Source organism: Leptonychotes weddellii, chromosome 11, assembly GCF_054177405.1.
Source record: "Leptonychotes weddellii isolate Sample4059 chromosome 11, ASM5417740v2, whole genome shotgun sequence".
In the NCBI taxonomy this organism is placed as follows: Eukaryota; Metazoa; Chordata; class Mammalia; order Carnivora; family Phocidae; genus Leptonychotes; species Leptonychotes weddellii.
The window spans coordinates 41,567,578-41,591,515 of NC_138379.1; the positions used below are offsets into that span (position 1 = coordinate 41,567,578).

At 38.5% G+C, this 23,938-nt stretch overlaps 1 protein-coding gene, 1 long non-coding RNA gene and 1 pseudogene across 4 annotated transcripts in view; 2 read left to right on the forward strand and 1 right to left on the reverse strand.

Moving 5' to 3' along the window:
• The window catches only part of LOC145716039 (uncharacterized), a 33,012-nt gene extending 17,620 nt beyond the window's left edge, over positions 1–15,392 (forward strand). Inside the window, exon 2 of the long non-coding RNA XR_014138368.1 lies at positions 7,267–15,392. This is a non-coding gene — a long non-coding RNA (uncharacterized LOC145716039). The remainder of the gene's footprint in view (positions 1–7,266) is intronic.
• Positions 1–23,938, forward strand: part of SBF2 (SET binding factor 2) — a 434,906-nt gene that overhangs the window by 34,864 nt on the left and 376,104 nt on the right. The window lies entirely within an intron of this gene.
• LOC115936634 (cell division cycle protein 16 homolog pseudogene) lies at positions 930–1,795 on the reverse strand (annotated as a pseudogene).

Genomic DNA, 23,938 nt, shown 5'->3' on the forward strand with positions numbered 1-23,938 from the left:
GGTGTGTATAATCCAGTCTCTTAGGGCAGGTCTCCATTCTTAAATGTAAAGGTGTAGTCTGGATTCCTGTTAAGAAATGAGAAATTCAGGGTGCTTGGGTGGCTCAGTCAGTTAAGCATCTGCCTTCGGCTCAGGTCATGATCCCAGCGTGCTGGGATTGAGCCCCACGTGGGGCTCCCCGCTCAGCGAGGAGCCTGCTTCTCCCTCTCTTTCTGCCAGCCACTCCCCCCTGCTTGTGCACTCTCTCTCTCTCTCTCTCTCTGTCAAATAAATAAATAAAATCTTTAAAAAAAATAAGAAATGGGAAATTCTAGGACATGACAAGGATGTGAGGAAACACTGACTTACCCCAAGACAAAATGAAATTGAGACCTGTTTGGAATCATCTACTGTGGTCTGACATAGATGTCTCTAACATCATGTCACTTTCATTCATTTCAGTTTCAAAGGTTTCTTCCAAGGAAGGTCTGGAATCTGGAGTTTTCCTTGAGGTTTCCAGTAGTGAGCCTTTCATCACCTGCATTCCTATGAAGCAGCCACAGCCTGGTCATGCTCACTCTCAACTGCAAACAAGTGCCTATATGCTACCCATGGGGGCCTGTATGTCTTCTCAAGTGTTGTTACTTTGCTGAGATACCTCTGGCATGTTCATTTATATGACCAAGCATGAGATAATAGCATCCCGCTGCAAACTGATTGGAGTGCAATTGGATTGCACACAAATTAATGAGAAAGAGAAAAGTCCATTTGCTTTATTCAGTTCCACAAGTGTCCCCGTATGTACAGGTAAACAGTTTGCATGGAAAGGATCTTTTACCTTACTGCAAAAGTAAGCTTGTAGCGCCATTCATTCATTCATTCTTTCTTTCTTTCATTCTTTCATTCAGAGAGCATGCTCACGGAGGGGAAAGGGAGAGATACAATCTTAATTAAGCAGGCTCCATGCCATGGGGGAACCCTGCCTGGGGCTCCATCTCACAACACTGAGATAATAACCTGAATGGAATTCGAGTTGGATGTTTAACTAACTGAGCCATCCAGCCCTCTGGTTTGTAGCACATTTTAAAATCACAGTTATAATAATGTCTCTCAGTTAAAGACACTGTCACATCCAGATTCTCTTGCAAACCATCTACATAATCAGGGAAGACAGTTTCACTAGGATTATTATACTTTTAAATTTGTTCTCAAACAGAAAGCACAGCAATTCCTGTTCTTCAGTACAGAGCATGCTAAGAGGTAGTGACTCAGGAAGTTCATTTTCTTCTTGAGCTGTCAACATGTAGTGTGACATTAAAAGATCAAATGCTTCAAAACAGTAGGCGTGGAGTTTCAAAATGTCTTTGTAAGTATAGGTTGCTAGGGTGCGGTTATCCAGGGCATCTGAGATTTTCCCTCTAAGAGATAAATGGAACTCTTTTTCGAGGACCGTGACATTTCCCAATCATTGGAGGGGTCTTTAAAGCCACTTTCATCAGGTATTTCTCAAATAACCTTTTGTTGATTAGCTCCTCCATATCAAGAACATCAAGAGCCTGCTGATGCCTTCTTGCAGCATAATGGCAGGTAGCTACAAGGTAGAGACATGCTGCATACGCTTTGTCCAGTTTTTGTGACCGAAGTGTATGAGCTGCTTTGTGATACTGCGCTGTCAGGTAGACGCTGAGACAACCAATAAATGTCCTGGGGTTCTCATGAGAGAGTGAAGCTACTTTTCTGCACAGAATAGAGCACCTTGATAGTGTTGCTGGTCCAGCTACTGCTGAGTGCGCTTCTGCAGCCACTACAGGTTCATGGCTGTGCAGCCGTGGCGTCCAGCTGAGCACATTCCGACTTGCCCTCCGTTCCACTGCCCGCCAGGCCTGCCCTGAGCCTGTGTTGCCTAAAAAAAAAAATATTCTAAGCAGCTAAAATCACTGCCTTAAAGATTGGGCACTACTGTACTGACAGGGCTTACTTTTGATTTTATACAGTTCTTTTTTAAAATATTTTATTTATTTATTTATTTGACAGAGAGAGAGAGACAGCGAGAGAGGGAACACAAGCAGGGGGAGCGGGAGAGGGAGAAGCAGGCTCCCCAGCGAGCAGGGAGCCCGACGCGGGGCTCGATCCCAGGACCCTGGGATCATGACCTGAGCCGAAGGCAGACGCCCAACAACTGAGCCACCCAGGTGCCCCGATTTTATACAGTTCTTACCTCTATCGCACCCCCCTGAAAAGAAAAAAAAAGACAAGTTTTCAGAAACAGAAGTTGTGGCTCTGTTTCTACTTACTTTTCCCCATCATTCTTTAAAAATTTTTAAAAATCAAGTTATATATTCATATAGCTTAAAATCAAATAGTTCTATGAAGCATATTAAAAAACCCAGTATTGGGGCGCCTGGGTGGCTCAAATGGTTAAGCGTCTGCCTTCGGCTCAGGTCATGATCCCAGGGTCCTGGGATCGAGCCCCGCATTGGGCTCCCTGCTCAGTGGGGAACCTGCTTCTCCCTCTGCCTCTCTCTCTGTCTCTGATGAATAAATAAAATCTTAAAAAAAAAAACCCAAAAAACCCAGTATTGTTCTCCAGTACTCTGTCACCGCCTTTTGTTTTTCTCATCCCCAGAGGCAACTCTGGAAACTTTTAAAGCTGATTCTTTGGATATTTACTGCTTGTGGCAAAGGCTGCTAGTTGTCCCCCTTCCTCAGAAGTGGAACCTCTGGTTTTTAACTGGGTACATTGCTACCTGGAATATAGACATGCTGCAGTTTTCTTGTAACTAGTTGTGGTGATATGACTAAGTACTGAACAGTAAGTCATATGTGACTTCTGGGAGGTGTTTTTAAGAGTAAGGAGCAGAGCCTTCATTAACCTTTCCTGCTGGTTAGAAGGTGGATGTTAGGGACACCTGGATGGTTCAGCTGGTTAAAGAATCTGCCTTTGGCTCAGGTCATGATCCCAGGGTCCTGGAATGGAGTCCCACAGCGGGCTCCTTGCTCAGTGGGGAGTCTGCTTCTCCCTCTGCCTGCCACACCCCCTGCTTGTGCATATGCACTGTCTCTGTCTCTCTGACAAATAAATGAATAAAATCTTAAAAAAAAAAAAAAAGAAGGTGGATGTTATAGTTGGAACTTGAGCCGCCATCTTGGACTGGGAAGTAAAAGCTATATATTAAAGATTGTATAATGAAAGGATAATCACGGATTCTCCATACCAGTCCTAGAATTACTTCATTTATGTGAAAGAGAAAAAAAATTTCCATTTTAAGCTCTTGAGGTTTTGGTCTCCTGCAGCCCAACCTAACCCTAACTAATATACCTCCATGTCTGTAAATAAATCTTATTACTATTTTTTTGGTTAAAAATATTTGACTGTATTTCTTGATTTCTTGTCATGAAAATGGGGATTGACTTTCACCTAACCTATTACATTTGCCTGCTCAGACACACTTCCCACTCACCTGGCATCTTCCCATTATCTTGTTACACTGTAGTTTTGGTGAAGTCAGTATTCAGTGCTTTCATTTTGACTGTGTAAATGAACTTAATAATCGTTTGTTGTTGTTTCTTTGCTTAGTTTCCTATTGCTTATCATTAATTCAAACTCAACTAATTCTGCCACTTCCCTAAAATCTCTCCACCAGCCTTATCTTCTTGAAGATCTCTCTCCTTGGGCCTTTTGAGATGCTTTAATCTATATTGATTGTTTTCTGTGATGCACCACTGATATCCTGGAATTTATCTTCCCCCATCATTCTGAGGATTCCCTTTTTTTCTCTTCCTTGTGTTAGATCTCTTTATTCTTGGATCTCACCTCTTATTTTTTTCCTTAATTTTGTTGAAGCATATCTTCCAGGGGCATCTTGAGTAAGGGAGGGTACAAAGGAAGTAATGTTATTGAGACCTTGCATGTCTGAAATGTTTTATTCTTGATTGATGATTTGGATTAACCAGAAATAATTTTCCCTCAGAAGTTTGAAGTTACTGATCCCTTGTTTTTTAGATTTCAAGATTGCGGAGGGTTTAGTGCTACTCTGATTCCCAGTCTTTTGTGTGGTGTTTTTTTCCCTCACACAGAGCTTTTGGGATCTTACATGTGTTCCTGTATTTTGAAACTTCATGCCTTTTAGTGGGTCTTTTTGTATTCATTACTCTAGACCTTCAGTAGGCTCTTCTAAACTGGTAGCTTGTGAACTTAAGTCCTTCCATTCTCCACTGTTTCTCTTTTTTTGGAAGCCCTGTTTTCATCTCTTTGTTTGTTTGTTTTTTTAACATTTTATTTATTTACTTAGAGGGAGAGAGAAAGAGAGAGAGAGAGCCTGCAAGTAAGATAGAGAATATGAGCAGCGGGGAGGGGCAGAGGGAGAGGGAGAAGCAGATTTCCCATTGAGCAGGAAGCCACATGCGGGGCTTGATCCCAGGACCCTGGTATCATGACTTGAACCAAAGGCAGATGCTTAACCAACTGAGCCACCCAGGTGTCCCTGGCTTTTGTTGTTGTTGTTACTCTTTTTACTGTTCTGTTAGTTTCTTCCCTTTTTCTTCCATCTCCTTTTCATTTCTGCCATTAAAAATATTTCAACAGCTCTTTTTGTCTCTTAATATTCCTTTTCATAACATTTGGTTCTTGTTTTTTATGGTTGCAATATTTTCTCTTACGTCTCTAAAGATATTACTGATTTTAAAAAATGCTTTTGTTTCCTTGAATAAGTCTTTTTCTTCTAGCTTCCCCTCCCCACCTTTGTTTTAGTTTTAATCTTCCATGTTAGAGGCTTTCTTTAGCTTTTTCCTAATCTTGTAGTCATTGTGAGGTTTTGGACTGTTGGCTTCACCATTGGTTAAAAATGGGTGATCTTGCTGGGATTGGGTTTGATAACTTCCCCTTTTTTTTTATATTTTTACCTTTGGTTTGTCAGATTTCACAGAGAAGGATCTTTCCATTTCCTGCTGGGAGGTATAGATTTGGTTGCCAGAATTTGGGGAGTGGGTAGAGGAAGATTTGAGGTTGCAGAATTCACTATGCAAACTTTTACACAGTTCCCTCTTTTCAGTTTGATGTTCCTGCTCTCAAATGCTAAGTATTCCCATAGGCCAATTATTCTCTTTTAAATTTTTACCTGATAGTAAATCTCAATTCTTCTGCTGGGATGGAGCAAGTACAGTCACCCAGGTACATAGAGAACGGAGAGTATCTGGAGATCTAACTGCTGCTTAACTAGGCATTTAAACAGTTCTACTCACATTTCATTTCTAGAAGTATCTGGTACTGACAACTGCAGAGCTAGTTGAGAGTTCTGAAGTGTAAATCAGGTAGCTTCTTGTCATCCCTCGTGATAGCTTAGGATTTAGTGTTCTGAGGTGAGCTGATTCAGGTAAGTCTATCTGGCTGCCTTTCAGCTTTGTGCTTGCATTGCAAATCATTGTTTCTTTGCTAGCACCTCTCCTTTATTTTAAAACTTTTGAAACAGAAAGAAAGAACTTCTAGTAATTTTATTTGCTTGTTGACTATAATAATCAAGTTTCTGCAAAATCATTTTAAAATTTCATACTTCGCTGGATGTTAATTATTTTGCAAGGTTTTTTACTTCGTTAAAATGAGATGTCAGGGGCGCCTGGGTGGCTCAGTCAGTTAAGCATCTGCCTTCTGCTCAGGTCATGATCCCAGGGTCCTGGGATTGAGTCCCGTTTGGGGCTCTCTGCTCGGCGGGGAGCCTGCTTCTCCCTCTCCTTCTCCCTGCTGCTCCCCCTGCTTGTGCTCTCTTTGTCAAATAAATAAATAAATAAGATCTTTAAAAATAAATAAAATGAGACATCAGCTCTTAAAAAGGTGTTTTCTTTTCTTTTTTTTTTTTTTCTTTTTTAAAGATTTTATTTATTTATTTGAGACAGAGAGAATGAGAGACAGAGAGCATGAGAGGGAAGAGGGTCAGAGGGAGAAGCAGACTCCCCGCCGAGCAGGGAGCCCAATGCGGGACTCGATCCCGGGACTCCAGGATCATGACCTGAGCCGAAGGCAGTCGCTCAACCAACTGAGCCACCCAGGCGCCCCTTTTTCTTTTCTTTTTAGAGCGTGAGCCAGGTTGGGGGTAGGGCAGAGGGAAAAGGAGAGAGAAAATCCCAAGCAGGCCCCATGGCCAGTGCACAGCCCGAGTTGGGGCTCCATCTCAAGACCTGAGATCATGACTTGAGCTGAAATCAATAGTCAGATGCCCAACCGACTGAGCCACCCAAGTGCCCCTTAAAAAGGTGTTTTTAAAATTAAGATAACATTTCTTACAATAAGAAACAACTGAAAAATGTGTACATGTGTCTACTTTGCTTTATTGGCTAGGGCTGATCCTGTTTTTCTTCCTTTTCCATTGTAGTCATAACAAAATGATGATGCTATGAATCTTTTCTCTATAAGCTCTCAGCTCTACCTGTTGGCTAAGATTGGTAGATAGTAAACCAGAATAGGAAGGGGAATTCTGAAAAAGATTGAAGGTTAACAAAAGTTCTATTATAGAGAATATTTTATGATTTTATGATTTAAGATAGGTCTCCAGATAAAAAATGTTACAAGTACTATTTACACATTCAGAGTCACTTAAGATTTTTATTAATTTTGTGAAATACCTATAAATTACATTAACCCATGCATTATTCAGAATAGAAAAACACTTTAGTTACCCTTCATTGTCTCCTTTTTTCTCCAAAGGATTTTATTTATTTATTTATTTACTTACTTACTTACTTACTTGTTTATTTAAATTAGTGGAGCCCTCTCTGGGGGCTGAACTCATGACCCTGAGATCAAGACCTGAGATCAAGAGTTGGATGCTTAACTGACTGAGCCACCCAGGTGCCCCTCAAGGATTTGATTTGATTTATTTTATTTTATGTATTTATTTTTAAAGATTTTATTTATTTATTTGACAGAGAGAGACACCGAGAGAGGGAACACAAGCAGGGGTAGTGGGAGAGGGAGAAGCAGGCTTCCCGCCAAGCAGAGAGCCCGATGAGGGGCTTGATCCCAGGACCCCGGGGTCATGACCTGAGCCGAAGGCAGACGCTTAATGACTGAGCCACACAGGCACCCCTTATTTATTTATTTTAAAGATTTTATTTATTTATTTGAGAGAGAGCAAAAGCGAGAGAGATCACAGAGGGAGAGGGAGAAGCAGACTCCTGGCTGAGCAGGGAGCCGAATGCAGAGCCTGATCTGGGGCTTGATCCCAGGACCCTGGGACCATGACCTGAGCCGAAGGCAGATGCTTAACTGACTGTGCCACCCAGGCACCCGTCAAGGATTTTATTTTATTTTTTTTATTTTTATTTTTTTTTTAAAGATTTTATTTATTTGACACAGAGAGAGAGAGAGAGCACAAGCAGAGGGAACAGCAGGCAGAGGGGGAGGGAGAAGCAGGCTCCCCAAGGAGCAGGGAGCCCGATGCGGGGCTCGATCCCAGGACCTTGGGATCATGACCTGAACTGAAGGCAGTTGCTTAACCAACTGAGCCACCCAGGCGCCCCAAGGATTTTATTTTTAAGTAAACTCTGTGCTCAGTGTGGGCCTTGAACTCCCAACCCTGAGATCAAGAGTTGCCTACTCTACCAACTGAGCCAGCCGGGTGTCCTCTGCTTCATTGTCTACTTAATAAACTTCCTTCATTATCTTGTTTCAACCCATTTCCAATTTTTATTCTTATTGTTTTCATTTATAGAGATATACAAAGCACCAGCCAAACTGAGCCATTCTTTATTTTCCACAGAGCTCAGATTCAGGGTCTTGTGTGTTCTGTCTTTCTCCTCTCTATTCAGAATCTTCTATCCCTGGGGCACCTGGGTAACTCAGTCGGTTAAGTGTCTGCCTTTGGCTCCGGTTGTGATCCCGGGATTGAGCCCTGCATTGGGCTCCCTTATCAGCAGGGAGCCTGCTTCTCCTTCTCCCTCTGCAGCTCCCCCTGCTTGCATGCGCTTTCTCTCTCAAATAAATAAAACCTTAAAAAAAAAAAAAAAGAACCAAGGATTGATGTTTAATGCTTCCCACCAGAAGCTAGGAATACACAAGGTGAAATCAACACCCTGATTCCAGACTTCTAGTGTCCAGAATCATGAGAGAATAAATACCTGTTTAAAAAAAGGGGGGGGGGGCGCCTGGGTGGCTCAGTCATTAAGTGTCTACCTTCGGCTCAGGTTATGATCCCAGGGTACTGGGATCGAGCCCCGCATCTGGCTCCCTGCTCGGCGGGAAGTGTGCTTCTCTCTCTCCCACTCCCCCTGCTTGTGTTCCCTCTCTCACTGTGTCTCTGTGAAATAAATAAATAAAATCTTTAAAACAAAACAAAAAAAATATTCTATCTTTTGAGTCAAGTACCACCTTTTTCATGATACCTTAGGGAAGACTATGAATCTAACCTGAGAATATAATATAAAATATGCAAAACTTACTATATGATGATGTTTATTGCAGCATTATTTATAGTAGCTAAATATTGGAGACAACCATAATCTCTAGCAACAGTGAAATCATTATAATGAAAAGTGACGTTGGGACATATAGACACATGGAAAGATGATTATGGTATAGTTGGGAAAAAAAGCCAAATACCAAAATCATACATACAATGTAATTACAGTTCTGAAACAAAATACAAATGAAAATAAATGAAATGAGGAAGTATACCAAAATAAGTTGTTAGTGTGGTAGAATCACGTGTTTTTTTCCTCTCATTTTATAAATTTTATGTAATACATGTAAAATTGAATAATTACAAATTGTTATGGTAAATATTTGTGCATTTTATTTTACTGTTTAAAGGTTGGGTCAAAGCAGTGTTGGGAAAACCCCAAAATGAAGCACATAAAGTGTTGAATATTGGGTAACTGCTTGAAGGGGTTTGCAGTGTTTTATGTTTAGCTATAAAAGAGTTATGTACTCTTAGTGACAAGGAGAGCTGAGCGGCATCTGAATGTGATGTTTTGATATGGTAGAATTGGTGAAATTTTATTTTATTTATTTATTTATTTATTTATTTTTAAAGATTTATTTATTTATTTGAGAGAGCGAGAATGAGAGAGAGAGAGAGTACATGAGAGGGGGGAGGGTTAGAGGGAGAAGCAGGCTCCTCGCCGAGCAGGGAGCCGATGCGGGACTCGATCCAGGGACTCTGGGATCATGACCTGAGCTGAAGGCAGTCGCTCAACCAACTGAGCCACCCAGGCGCCCTTTATTTTTTTTATAAAGGTTTTTATTTATTTTTTGACAGAGAGAGACAGTGAGAGGGAACATAAGCAGGGGGAATGGGAGAGGGAGAAGCAGACCCTCCGCAGAGCAGGGAGCCCGATGTGGGGCTCAATCCCAGGACCCTGGGATCATGACCTGAGCCGAAGGCAGACGCTCAACAACTGAGTCACCCAGGCGCCCCGAATTGGTGAAATTTTAATCTTCTAGTGTCTGGCTCTTTGAAGAAAAGACAACATTTTTAAAAAAATCATGAGGTATTGCCTGTGAGAAGAAGAGAAGGTAAAATAAGATGGGAATGCTGATGAGTGCAGATATTGAAAGGACGTAGAAAAGGGAAGGACAGGGGCGCCTGGGTGGCTCAGTCAGTTTAGCGTCTGCCTTCAGCTCAGCTCATGATCCCAGGCTCCTGGGATCGAGCCCTGTATCAGGCTCCCTGCTCAGCCGGGAGTCTGCTTTTCCCTCTGACTCTCCCCTCCCACGCCCAGCCTGTGCTCTCTCTCTCTCTAATAAATAAATAAAATCTTAAAAAAAAAGGGGGGGGGAAGGACAGTCATATAAACAGAGATGACAATAAAAGTGAGACACCAGAGTGTAAAAATAGTGTGGAGAAGGCCAAAGCTTGGAATGAAGCTTGTGAGAAATGTTTAAGTACATAAAAAGCTTTTAAAATGGTTTTAGTAGCAATAACAGCAAAGAAAGAAAGAATAGTCCTGCTGTTTGGACTGTGGTATTATATTTGTAAATTGTCAGAGTGAAAGCAGAACTTTTCTATTCCCATTTGGCTTTGATCTTTTATTTCAAGGATAATTATCTCTATTTTTTATTTTTATTTGAGTGTAGTTGACATAGAATGTTACATTAGTTTCAGATGTACAGCATAGTGATTCAACAAGTTTCTAGGTTATACTATGCTCACCACAAGTGTAGCTACCATCTGTCACCATATAATACTTTTACAATTAAGTATATTCCCTAAGCTGTACCTTTTATTCCATAAAACTTATTAATTCCATAACTAGAGACCTCTACCTCCCTCTCCTCTTCACTCATTTTGTCCAACCCTACCCCCCTTTCCTCTGGCAACCATCAGTTTGAAGGAGAATTATTTTTAGAATAAAGAAGATAAAAGGCCTATTGTTCTTTTATAATTACTTATCAAATATATTTATTATGTAAGATTTCCATGTTTGTTGTAAATTTATTTATTTATTTTTTTTTTTAAAGATTTTATTTATTTGACAGAGACAGAGATAGCGAGAGCAGGAACACAAGCAGGGGGAGCAGGAGAGGGAGAAGCAGGCTTCCCCTCGAGGAGGGAGCCCGATGTGGGACTCAATCCCAGGACCCTGGGATCATGACCTGAGCCAAAGGCAGACGCTTAACGACTGAGCCACCCAGGCGCCCTGTTTGTTGTAAATTTAAAAAACAGACCTGTATGGGGAGAAAAATGCCACCTATATTTATGCCAGTCAGATAAAATAATTATTGATATTTTGTTGTGTACCCTCTCAGAATCCTCTTGAGCATAATGTATATATGCAATATATTTTTATAAAAAGGAGGTAAAATTGCTGTTCAGTAGTTTCTTCTTTTTCTCAGAAGTTAATTTCCTCAGAAATATATTCTAAAGTTTTCCATGTCAGTAAATGTGGACTATACTATCTTTTGAAAAATTTTTATTAAATTATAGCATGCATACAGAAAAGTATGCAAGCTACACAGCTCAGTAAATAATCTTCAAAATGAACACATTCATGTAACCACCACTTAATTTAAGAAATAGACCATTACCAGTGTCCTGGAAGCCCTCTTTATGCTCAATTCCAATCCTGAACCCTTCCTTCTCTCCAAAGATACACTGTTCTGATTTTCATGGATTATTCTTGCCTCTGTTTGTACTGTGGAAGAGTATAGTAAGTGGTCTTTGTGTCTTTTTTCTGTCACTCAACATTGTGTTTTGAGATTCATCTATGTTGTATATGCAGTTGTGGTCTGTTTTTATTGTTCTATAGTATTATATTTTATGAATAAACCAAAATGCATTTATCCATTCTACTATTGATAGGCTTTGAGTTGTTTGGAGTTTATTCTGTTTACCACTGTACCTACATAGTGCACATAGTTTTGTGCCTGATACATAGCACACATTCAATAAATATTTGTTGAATTTAAGAATGAAATGTCTCACATTTCTTTATAATTACTACTGAACTTTCTCTGAATTATAAGAAGTTAATAATATAGATACCTTTATGTTCTTCCTGCTGGTGCGAAGAGCTTATCCCTCTTGACTTGTGCGCTGCTACTGTAGTTTATTTATGTTTAAAATTTAAACCTTGGGGCACCTGGGTGGCTCAGTCAGTTAAGCCTCAGCCTTCGTTCGGCTCAGGTCATGATCCCAGGATCCTGGGATCGAGCCCTAAGTCAGGCTTTCTGCTCAGCGGGGAGCCTGCTTCTTCCTCTCCCTCTGCTTGTCACTCTTCCTGCTTGGGCTTTCTCTCTGTCAAATAAATAAATAAAATCTTAAAAAAAAAAAAAATTAAACCCTGTAGAATAGTCAGTATTCATTTAGATTTAATGACATATTTATTCTCTGTTACTCTTTTTTTTTTCTTTCCTGCTTTTCCAAGGATTCCATCTGGCATAATTTTTCTTCTGTCTAAAGTACACTTTACTTATAATAGCCCAAAAGAGGACCAGCCCAAATGCCCATCAACAGATGAATGTATAAACAAATTGAGGTATATCCATATAGTTGAATACTACTCAGCAATAAAAAGGAACAAATTATTGGTATGCACAACCACATAAAAGAGTCTCAGAATAATTATGCTGAGTTTTCTGGGTGGGAATTCTGAAAATTCTGTTTTTGTTTGAAAGTGTGTTTATTTCACATTCATGCTTGAAAGGTATTTTTTAGGGAATAGAATTTTATGTTGGCAGTTATTATCATTCAGCAGTTTGATGATGTGTTTCCATTGTGTTTTGGCTTCTATTTTTTTAATTGGAGGTAGCTGACAGTCTTTTTTTTTTTTTTTTCCATGAAGTTAATCTGATTTCCTTCCTTTGGCTGCTTTAAGCATTTTTTTTTTTTCCTTTGTCTTTGTCTTTGAACACAGTATGATTTTCTTTGTACTTATTTACTTGAGTTTCATAGGGCTTCTTGAATCTCTATCATGTTTTAAATCAGTTTTCAAAAATTTTAAGCCATTATCACTTTGATAATGATAATGATGGGCTTCTGTCCCATTTTCTTTCTCCTTTTGGAACTTTTCACTTTCCCACTATATCCCCCTCTGTCTCTTACTTCCTTTTGTTTTTGTTATATTTTATCCTTTTGTCTCTTTGTATTTTATTCTGCGTATTTTCTTCTGACCTGTATTCTTCTTTCCAATTTTAGTATATGTGCTGCTGAAGCGAGCACTCTGACCTGTATTCTGAGCTGCTGTTAATCCCACCCATGGAATTCTTAATTTTGGTTAATTGTATACTCCAGTTTTAGATTATTTATTTGATTCTTTTGTAAAAAATAGTTCAAGTTTGGGATGCCTGGGTGGCTCAGTCAATTAAGTATCTGCCTTTGGCTCAGGTCATGATCCCAGGGTCCTGGGACTGAGTACCATATCGGGCTCCTTGCTCAGAGGGGAGCCTGCTTCTCCCTCTCCCTTTGTCTGTTGCTCCCTCTGCTTGTGCTCTCTCTGACAAATAAATAAAATCTTAAAAAAAATAGTTCAAGTTCTTTGATGATTTTGTCACTTTCGCCTTTTATTTCCTTGAACATATTTACTATTTTGGGGGGGCTTATTGAGACATAATTGATGTAAATAACCTGCACATCTTTAAAATGTACAGTGTGATGAGTTTTGATATGTTTATTCTGGTAAAATCATCACCACAATCAACTTAATGAACATATTCACTACTCCTTTAAGTTTCTTCGTGTGTTATTATAGTCCTTGCCTCCTATTCTTTCCCCTGCTATTACTCCCTATCCCTGAGTAACCACTGATCTGCTTTCTGTCACTGCAGATTACTTGTATTTTTGGAAATTTATGTAAATGTAAAGCATGTACTTTTTGGGGGGCTTCTTTCAGTTAGCATAATTATTTTGAGATTCATCCATGTTACTGTGTGTATTAAATAGTTTCTTTTTATTGCTGAGTTGTGTTCTGTTGCATGGATATATCTGTTTGTTGATCCATTTATCTATTGAAGGACATTTAGGTTGTTTACAGTTTTTGGCTATTATAAATAAAGCTGCTAGGAACATTCTTGTATAAGTATATCCATGGGCATAAGTCATGGGTAATTTTCCCTCTCTCCCTCCCTGCCTCCCTCTTTCTCTCCCTCCCTCCCCCCCCCGTTCCTTCTCTGCACCCAGCATGGAGTCCAGTGTAGGGCTTGAATTTACAATCTTGAGATCAAGATCTAAGCTGAGATCAAGAGTCAGACACTTAACTGACTGAGCCATCCAGGCGCCCCTTGCAGTCTGTTTTTGATAACTATTTTCTGGATCCCTGTGGGGGAACCTATTGTTGCTTTAAAAAAAAAAATATATTGCCTTTTATGCTTACTCATGTTTGATTGAGTATTGGATATTGTAAATAGAAAAGTTACAGAAATAGCTTAAGGTTTAAGTATAAAGATTTATGCTTGCTTCTGGCAGATGACTGGGGGCACTAGTGATTCTGTATCACCTTAATCCAGTTTAAGTACTGAGATGATTTGAGGCTAGGCTGTAATCCCAAAGACAGTTTATTTTAGGCTTTCTTGGGAGTAGCCCTTCAGGGTATGGATTCTAAACACATGGTATTTAACTATATGCCTTTTCTTGGTGGGCTTTGGACTCCAGTTTTTGTTCTTTGTATTATGTGCCTGTCAAAGCCCTGCTTATTTTCTAAATCGTTAGCTAGATTTGCAGAGTTGCACAGGAGAAAAGTGGCCCAAAATACAGCTCTTATCTCTTGGGTTCCTTCTCCTTCTGGATCTGTTTCCCATAATTCTTTTTTCTGTCTTGGTGACTCTTTAATTAATGCCTATAATCAGGTGATTTTCATGTTTTCATGTTTGCATTAGAATAGTTGATCTAAATTACTGAATTCACATGACTAGAAGTGAAAGTCACACTGCTTAATTTGAACATTTTTTTCAAATGTTTATGGTTATTTTTATTTCTTCTTTTGTACCTTTTCTGGTCATATGAGGATCATAATTCTTAAAAAGGTTATTGATACTCATGTTGGGTGGTGAATATCTAGATGTAGTTATGATTCAGGTTTCCTGTCATGGATTAATAAAATTCTCTAGGGTATTGTCAGTGATGGTCCTAAAGTGTGGTCAGTGATGGTCACCAAAGAATTGAGAAGAACTAGAGAAATGTTAGCAAGATAGTTGCTATGGAAGTATTTCCTCAGTTTTCACAAAAGGCAAGAAGTTTGTGTAACTATACACTTGGTGTTAGTGACGGTCAAGGTTCTCAAATGGCTTTTAAAAAAATGTTTCATGATTACCTGAAAAAGGACATATAATTAGCATATATTCATAAAAACAACAAAACATAAATTAGTTGTATTTATTGGATACTCACAAATGTTGGCAGTGAGCTAAGAACTTGATACTATCTCCTTGTAATCTTTATAGGTACTTTAAGATAGGTATTTGTAGTAGAAGACACAAGTGTTCACCAATATATGTTTTTCCTTCCTTGGCACGCAGAAATGTTACCTTTGTAGCCTTCCTTATATACAAGGAGGGCCATATGACTAACTTTAATCAATGAAATATGAGCAGATTGGTGTGTCACGTCTGAACTGAGACATTTAAGAGATACTGTACCACTTGCTGTTCTTCTTTACCACACTTCTATAGCCACACGGATTTTCTTTTTGTCCAACCAACCCACCAAGCTTGTCCCCAGTGTGTTTTCTGATTTGAATACTTACATCCTTTTCATCACAGGGATAAAGGATAATTCATTTGAAAAGATGACATTTGACTTAATGACCTCAATATGAAGAAGAGTAATTTTGAAATATGGGCTTTTTGATTACAAATAATTTTGTTTCCATCATTTGACAGGGTAGAAGTAACACAAATAAAATCTACCAGCTATAACTGCAAGATGTTGTTATTGATTAATCTGGTAGTAACAAAATCCTCTTGCTCTTGACTAAATTTAGATCTTTATGACCTGGGAAAAACAGAATTGGTTAGGAAAAGGAAACTCATTATGGCAGAAATTGAGCCCCCCAAAATTCACAATGATAGATGCTAATATTTAAAAAAATTTGATATGAATATTAAACAAAAATTGTTACTATAGAATGTACATGTTGAGGAATTGCTCTAGCAAGTCAGCAAATATTTTTTTTTTTAAAGAAATGATTTGGGGCACCTCCGTGGCTCAGTCGTTAAGTGGCTGCCTTCGGCTCAGGTCATGATCCCAGGGCCCTGGGATCGAGCTCCACATCAGGCTCCCTGCTCCACGGGAAGCCTGCTTCTCCCTCTCCCACTCCCACTGCTGTGTTCCCTCTCTCGTGTCTCTCTCTGTCAAATAAATAAATAAAATCTTAAAAAAAAAATGATTTGGGGTACCTGGGTGGCTCAGTTGATTTAGTGTTAATGTTTGACTCTTGACTCTTGTTCTCAGCTCAGGTCTTGATCTCAGGGTCGTGAGTTCAAGCCCCGCATTGGGCTCCACACTGGGCGTGGAGCCTACTTTAAAATTTTAAAAAAAAATTTATATACAGAAAATTAATCAAGGTAGGATATTGGCTTAGTGGAATTGGCTTTGAAAAGAAAATACATCCTTGGTGTCAGAGTAAAACATTTGCCAAATCAAAATGAGGGGTAAAAAGAACTATCAACCAGCTTTCCAAATGAAACATTAAAATTCTTCTGCAGGGTGCCTGGGTGGCTCAGTTGGTTAAGCGACTGCATTCGGCTCAGGTCATGATCCTGGAGTCCCTGGATCAAGTCCCACATCGGGCTCCCTGCTTAGCGAGGAGCCTGCTTCTCCCTCTAACCCTCCCCCCTCTCATGTACTCTCTCTCTCTCATTCTCGCTCTCTCAAATAAATAAATAAATCTTAAAAAAAAAAATAAAACTCTTCTGCATATCTATTTTTAATATCTTAATATCAATCTTTTTCCCCCTGAAGGTTCATTCTTTATTTTGATACAAAAAATAAACCTTTTAACCTATAAAGAGTGTCAGTTGTTTTCATATTGTTCTAAAGCAATATTTTCTAAATCTCATGCTGTGAATATCCATGGAAGAACAAGGGAGTATATAAATGAGAGAAATAGATGTTTGTATTGAGATGCTAAAATTATAGTTTTATTTCTGGATCTTTGATGAATAATATTGCTATATAGGTATTAAATAATTGTGTCTGTTGGGTCCTTTGGGAAGAAGATGCTGAGTTGGAGTTAGTACAAGAGATATATACATATATTGGAGAACAGTGCCTGTGAAAAATTAATTTTTTTTTTTAAAGATTTTTATTTATTTATTTGAGACAGAGAGAATGCGAGAGAGAGAGAGAGCACATGAGAGGGGGGAGGGTCAGAGGGAGAAGCAGACTCCCTGCCGAGCAGAGAGCCCGATGCGGGACTCAATCCAGGGACTCCAGGATCATGACCTGAGCCGAAGGCAGTTGCTTAACCAACTGAGCCACCCAGGCGCCCGCCTGTGAAAAATTAAAGGAGGCAGGATAGGGCCAGGAGAGTCTCCTCACCATGATGCAGATCTGACAAGTCTTAGCTAACACAACGGGGAGCTCTAGAGCAAAGATTGCTTTTTAGAGGAGTCCCATGTTGTGCAGAAATAACCAGGTCCTAATACCTTAACCATGTAGTCATTGGTTGGGATATGCCTGGGAAGATTGTGGATTTGGCTGGAAAGCTGAGGCAGAACCTAAAGGCTCTTAACAAGTAAGTACCATCTCTGCAGCATAATCCTAAATTCTTTCTTAAAAGGGGATCTGGTTCATCTCCTTGACTGCAATACTAATTATAGGTTTTCTTTTCTTTTGTTTTCTTTCTTTCTTTCTTAGAGAAGTATAATAAGTTGTTTAAAATAATACAGCAATTTTGAGAAAAAAAATTTTTTTTTTTTTTTTTTTTGGCGAGGGCTTATACCAACAGGTTAAAGAAAAATAAATGGGTACTTTTTAGTGTAGAGAATCTTAAATATCATTGGTATAGATAAGATTATGAGGTAAAGATTACCCAGAATAAGGGCACCTAGGTGGCTCAGTTGGTTAAGCTTCTGCCTTCAGCTTAGGTCATGATCCCAGGGTCCTGGGATTGAGCCCTGTGTTGGACTCCCTGCTCAGTGGGGAGCCTGCTTCTCCCTCTCCCATTCCCCCTGCTTGTGTTCCCTCTCTCACTGTGTCTCTCTCTGTCAAATAAATAAATAAAATCTTTAAAAAAAAAAGTTTACTCAGAATAAGAACATCTGAACAATGATTTGACAGTAGAAAGATTTTTTTCTTTGAGGGGGGCTTGGCTGCATAATTCTTATGCTTTAATATAAAAGTAAAATAGCTCTTTTTGTACCATCGTGATAAAGATTAGAATATATTGCTTATCACATATGTGAAGAAGTCCTGTCAAAATATGTTAAAAATGGAGAGAATAATAAAGTAACTACTCTAAAAGGGATGATAACTAAAGGCCTCAATGTGCATTAAGATGAAGCTTTTAAAGAGAGGACACTGTAAACAGATATGAAAATCAGTATTAAAAATAAGTCCTATAAACCCATTTATCTCCTTTGATTGAAAATATTGACTTAAAAATATTGTCTTAGATTCAACATATGCAAATCAATAAATGTGATACATCACATTAAAAATGAAAGCTAAAAATCCTATGATCATCTTGATAGATGTAGAAAAGGTATTTGAGAATATATAACATCCTTTCATGATAAAAAACCCTCAACAGGGCACCTGGTTAGTTCATTCAGTAGAATATGCCACTCTTGATCTCGGGATTGTGAGTTAAAGCCACATGCTGGGCATAGAGCTTACTTAAAGAAACAATCCGCCCCGCCACCCACCTCTGGACAGGTTGGGTATAGAAGTAGCATACCTCAACATAATAAAAGCCATTTATAACAAACCCCTAGCTGAAATTATATTCAATGGAGAAAAATTAAAAGTGCTTCCTCTAAAATCAGGAACAAGACAAGGGTGCCCTCTATTAACCACTGGCATTCAACATAATACTGGAAGTCCTAGCTAGAGTAGGCAGGCAAAACAAAGAAATGAAAGTCATCCAAATTGGAAAGGAAGATATAAAATATCATTATTTGCAGATGATATGATCGTATACGTTGAAAATACCAAAGACTCAACTAAAAAACTGTTAGATGTAATCAATGAATTCAATAAAGCTGTAGGATACAAAAACAAATTTGTTGCATTTCTATACACTAACAATGAACCATCTGAAAAATAAACTATTCCATTCACAACATCCTAAAAAATAATAAAATACCTAGAAATAAATTTAACCAAGGAATTGAAAGATCTATACAATGTAAACTACAAGACTTTGTTGAAAGAAACCAAAGAAGACACAAAGAAATTGAAGAACATCTTGTATTCATGGATTGGAAGAATTAATATTGTTAAAATGTTCATGCTACTCAAAGCTATCTACAAGTTCAACACAATTCCTATCAAAATTCTAATGACATTTTTCAAAGAAATAGAAAAAACAAAAAACAATCCTGAAAATTATATGGAACCACAAAGACCCCACATAGTCAAATAATCATGAGACAGAAAAACAAAAGTGTAGGTGTCACACTTCCTTACCTCAAACTATATTACAAAGCTATTGTAATGAAACTTTAGGGTACCAACACAAAAATAGACACATAGACTAATGGAACAGAATAGAGAGCCCAGAATTAAGTCTCTGCAAATACAGTGAACTAATATTTGATAAGGGAGCCAAGAACATTCAGTTGCAAAAGGATAGTCTCTTCAATAAACAGTGTTGGGAAAACTGGATAACCACATGCAAACAAAAACGAAAAAAAAAAAAAAGAAGAAGAAATTGGACCTCTATCTTACATCACTTACAAAAGTTAACTCAAAATGGATAAAGACTTAAATATAAGACCTGATACCATAAAACTCATAGAAGGAAAACCTCGAGAAGAAGCTCCTCAACATTGGTATTGACAATGATTTTTTTGGATATGATACCAAAAGCACAAACAACAAAAAAACCCCAACAATTGGGACTATATTCAACTTAAAAGTTTCTGCACATCAAAAGAAACAATAAAATGAAAAGGCAACCTATGAAGTGGGAGAAAATATTTGCAAAGCATGTATTGGATAAGTAGTTAATATCCAGAATTTATAAAGAACTCATACAACTCAATAACAAAAAACCAAACAGTCCAATTAAAAAGTGGGCATAGGATCCAACCCACCCTCCTTGGCAGGCATCCCTCCAGAGTGGCTCCTGCTCTGCCACACCTGGCAGGCAGCCGTGGCTGGGACTGTAGCCAATCCAGAGTGACTCCTGGCAAGGGTGGGTTGAAAACCCCATACAGCAGCATGTCCGTAGTTCCTGAAGCTAGGTTTAGCTGGCTTGACACAAAGCAAGCCCTTTCCTTCAGTGTACCTGCAGCTGTGGTATAGAGGTTAATTGCTGACAGGCTGAGTAGTAGCCCTGTCTACCAGTGAGCCCATGGTGGCCACACACATGCCTCTTAAAAATGCAGGGAGCAAGCACTGCCCAGTGCATCCACAGTAGGCAAAGAGCATCATTGCAGCTGGGCTGAAGGTAATTGTGGTTCAGCCACAATAGGAAGGTGCATGCAGCCCACAGAGGGGACACTTCTAGAGTGCGTGGTTCTGGTTCAGGTGCTATAGGGCATCATCGGACCTCTTCTACACAAGGCCGCTACTTTCAAGATAAGGAGAGGTAGCTGGCCTTCTAATATGTAGAAACAAACAGAGAGAGTTAGACAAAATGAGGAGAAAGAGGAATATGTACTAAATGAAAAAAACAAAACAAAATTACAGTAAAAGAGCTGAATGACATGGAGATAAGCAGTATACATGATAAAGAATTTAATAGTTATACTCACTGGACTTGACGAAAGAGTGGATGAACTCAGTGAGAACTTCAATAAAGAGAGAAAATAGAAAAAAGAACCTGTCAGAGCTAACTCATTAACTGAAATAAAAAATACACTGGAGGGAATCAGTAGCAATTAGAGGATGTAGAAAAATGGACCAGAAATCTGGAAAGCAATCAAGGTGAACAGCAAACAAAAAAAAATTAAAAATGAGAATAGGTTAAGGGAACTCTGTGACTTCATAGTATAACAACATTCACATTATAGGGATCCCAGAAGGAGAGAAAGGGAAGAGGGCAGAAGACTTATTTGAAGAAGTAGTAGCTGAAGCCTTCTCTACTCTGGGGCAGGAAACAGACATTCAGGTCCAGGAAGCATAGCCCCTATCAAGATAAACTCAAGGAGACCCACACCAAGACACATAATAATTAAAATGTGAAAAAGAAATGATGAAGAGAGTTAAAAAAAAATTTTTTTTAAAGCAGCAAGAGAAAATAGTTACATATAAGGGAAACTCCATAAGTCTATCAGTTGATTTTTCAGCAGAAACTTTTCAGGACAGAAGGGAGTAGCATGATAGAGTCAAAGTGCTGAAAGGAAAAAAACCTACCCAGCAAGGTAGATCGAAGGAGAGATAAAGAGTTTCCCAAGCAAACAAAAGTTAAGTTTATCACCACTAAACTAGCCTTACATGAAATGTTAAAGGGAATTCTATAAGTGAAAAGGGCCATAACTAGAAGTAATAAAATAATGAAAAGAAAAAATTTTACAGGTGAAAGCAAACATATATTAAAGGTAGCAGATTAATCACTTATAAAGCCAGTATGGTGGTTAAAACACAAAAGTAATAAAATAAATTGTGTCTACAAAAATTAACCAAGGGATACACAAAATAAAAAGATGTAAAATATGACATCATTTACATAGAACATGGTGGAGAGAGTAATGATTTAGTGCTTTAAATGTGTTCAAACGTATGTGACCATCAACTTAATATAGACTGCTGTGCACATATAAGGTTATATATGAACCAAATGGTAACCACAAATCAAAAACTTGTAATAGATACACAAAAAATAAAGAGAATAGAGGGACTGGGTCAGTCAGTAGAGCATGTGACTCTTGATCTTGGGGTCATGAGTTTGAGCCCCATGTTGGGGATAGAGTTTACTTTAAAAAAATAAAGAGAATGGAATCCAAGCATAACACTAAAAAAAGCCATCAAACCACAAGGTGAGAGAGCAAGAGAAGAAGGAACAGAGAAGAACTACAAAAACAGTCAGAGAACAATTAACAAAATGGCAGTAAGTTCATGTCTATAAATACTTTAAATGTAATTGGATTAATGCTATAGTAAAATGTCATAGGGTGTCTGAATGGATAAAAAAACCAGATCTATCTATGTGGTGCCTACAAGAGACTAATTTCAGAGTGAAAGACACATACAGACAGAAAGTGAAGGGATGGAAAAACATATGCAAATGGAAGTGAAAAAAACTGGGGCAGCAATGCTTATATCAGACAAAATAGACTTTAAAACAAATACTGTAGCAAGAGACAAAGACACTACATAGTGATAAAGGGATCAGCTGAACAAGAGATAGCAATTGTAAATATCTACACACCCAACATAGGAGCATCTGGATTCATAAAGCAATATTAACAGACATAAAGGAAGAAATTGACAATAATACAATGATAGGAGGGGACTTTAACACCCCACTTACATCAATGGATAGATCATTCAGACAGAAAATTAAGGAAACGTGGCTTTGAACGACACATTAGACCAGATGGACCTAACAGATATATACAGAACATTCTATTCCAAAACAGTAGAATACACATTCTTTTCAAGTGCACATGTAGCATTCCCCAGGATAGACCTCATGTTAGGCTACAAAACAAGTCTTAAAAAATTTAGGAAGATCAAAATCATGTCAAGCATCTTTTTGACCATAGTAGTATGAAACTAGAAATCAATTACAAGGAAAAAAACTGTAAACACACAAACACGTGGAGGCCAAATGATATACTATTAAACAGTGAATGGGTCAACAAAGAAGTCAAAGAGGAGCGGCACCTGGTGGCTCAGTCAGTTAAGCATCCAACTTTTGATTTCAGCTCTGGTCATGATTTCAGGGTCCTGGGTTTGAGCCCCACATCAGGCTCTGCACTCAGATTCTCTCCCTCTCCCTCTGCGGCACCCCCCCCCCCCCGGCTCTATCTCTCTCTCTCAAATAAATAATCTAAAAAAAAAAAAAAAGTCAAAGAGGAAATTAAATACATGGAGACAAATGAAAATGTAAACAAATGGTCCAAAATCTTTGGGTTCCAGCAAAAGCAGTTCTAAAAGGAAAGTTTATAGTGGTACAGGCCTACCTCAAGAAATGAGAAAAAAAATCTGAAACAATGTAACCTTCTATCTAAAGAAACTAGAAAAAAGAACCAAAAAAAGCCCAAAATTAGTAGAGGGAAGGAAATAATAAAGACTAGAGTGGAAATAAATGAAATAGAGACTAAAAACCTTTAGAAAAGATCAGTGAAACTTATCTTGATAAAGTTGATAAAATTTAGTTAGATTTATGAAGAAAAAAGATCAAAGTCAGAAATGAAAGAGGAGAAATAACAACTGACACCACAGAAGTACATAGAATTATAAGAGAATATTATGAAAAATTATGTGCCAACAAATTGGACAACCTAGAAGAAATGGATAAATTCCTAGCATACAATCTCCCAAAACTGAATCAGGAAGAAATAGAAAATCTGAACAGATTGATTACTAGTAATGAAATTGAATCAGTAATAAAAGAACTTCCAAAAAAGGAAAGTCCAGGATCAGAAGGCTTTACAGGTGAACTCTACCAACCATTTAAAGGCTTTTTTTAAAAAGATTTTATTTTTTAAAAAAGTCTCTATAGCCAGTGTGGGGATCAAACCCACAACTCTGAGATTGAGAGTTGCATGCTCCACCAACTGAGCTAGCCGGGTGCCCCAAAAGAAGACTTAATACCTATTCTCCTCAAACTGGTCCAAAAAATAGAAGAGGAAGGAAAACTTCCAAATTCATTTTATGAGGCCAACATTACCCTGATTTCAAAACCAGATAGAGACACTACAAGGAAAGAGAAGTGCAGGCCAACATTTCTGATGAACATAGATGCAAAAATCCTCAAAAAATTATTAGAAACTAAATTCACGAGTACATTAAGAAAAATCATTTACCACGATGAAGTGGGATTTATTCCAGAGGTGCAAGGGGTGGTTCAGTATTCATAAATCAATCAATTCGATACATCATGTTAACAATAGGAAGGATAAAAACCATATGGGGCTGCTTGGGTGGCTGAGTCTGTTGACATCTGACTCTTGGTTTCGGCTCAGGTCATGAAATTGAGCGCTGTGATGGACTCCATGCTCGGCAGGTGTTTGCTTGAGATTGTCTCTCTCCCTCTCCCTCTCCCCTCTGCTTTCTTGTTAGCTCTCTCTTTCTCTCTAAAATAAATATTTTTTAAAAACCCATATGATGGGACACCTGGGTGGCTCAGTCAGTTAAGCGTCTGCCTTTGGCTCAGGTCATGATCCTAGGGTCCTGGGATCGAGTTCCACATTAGGCTC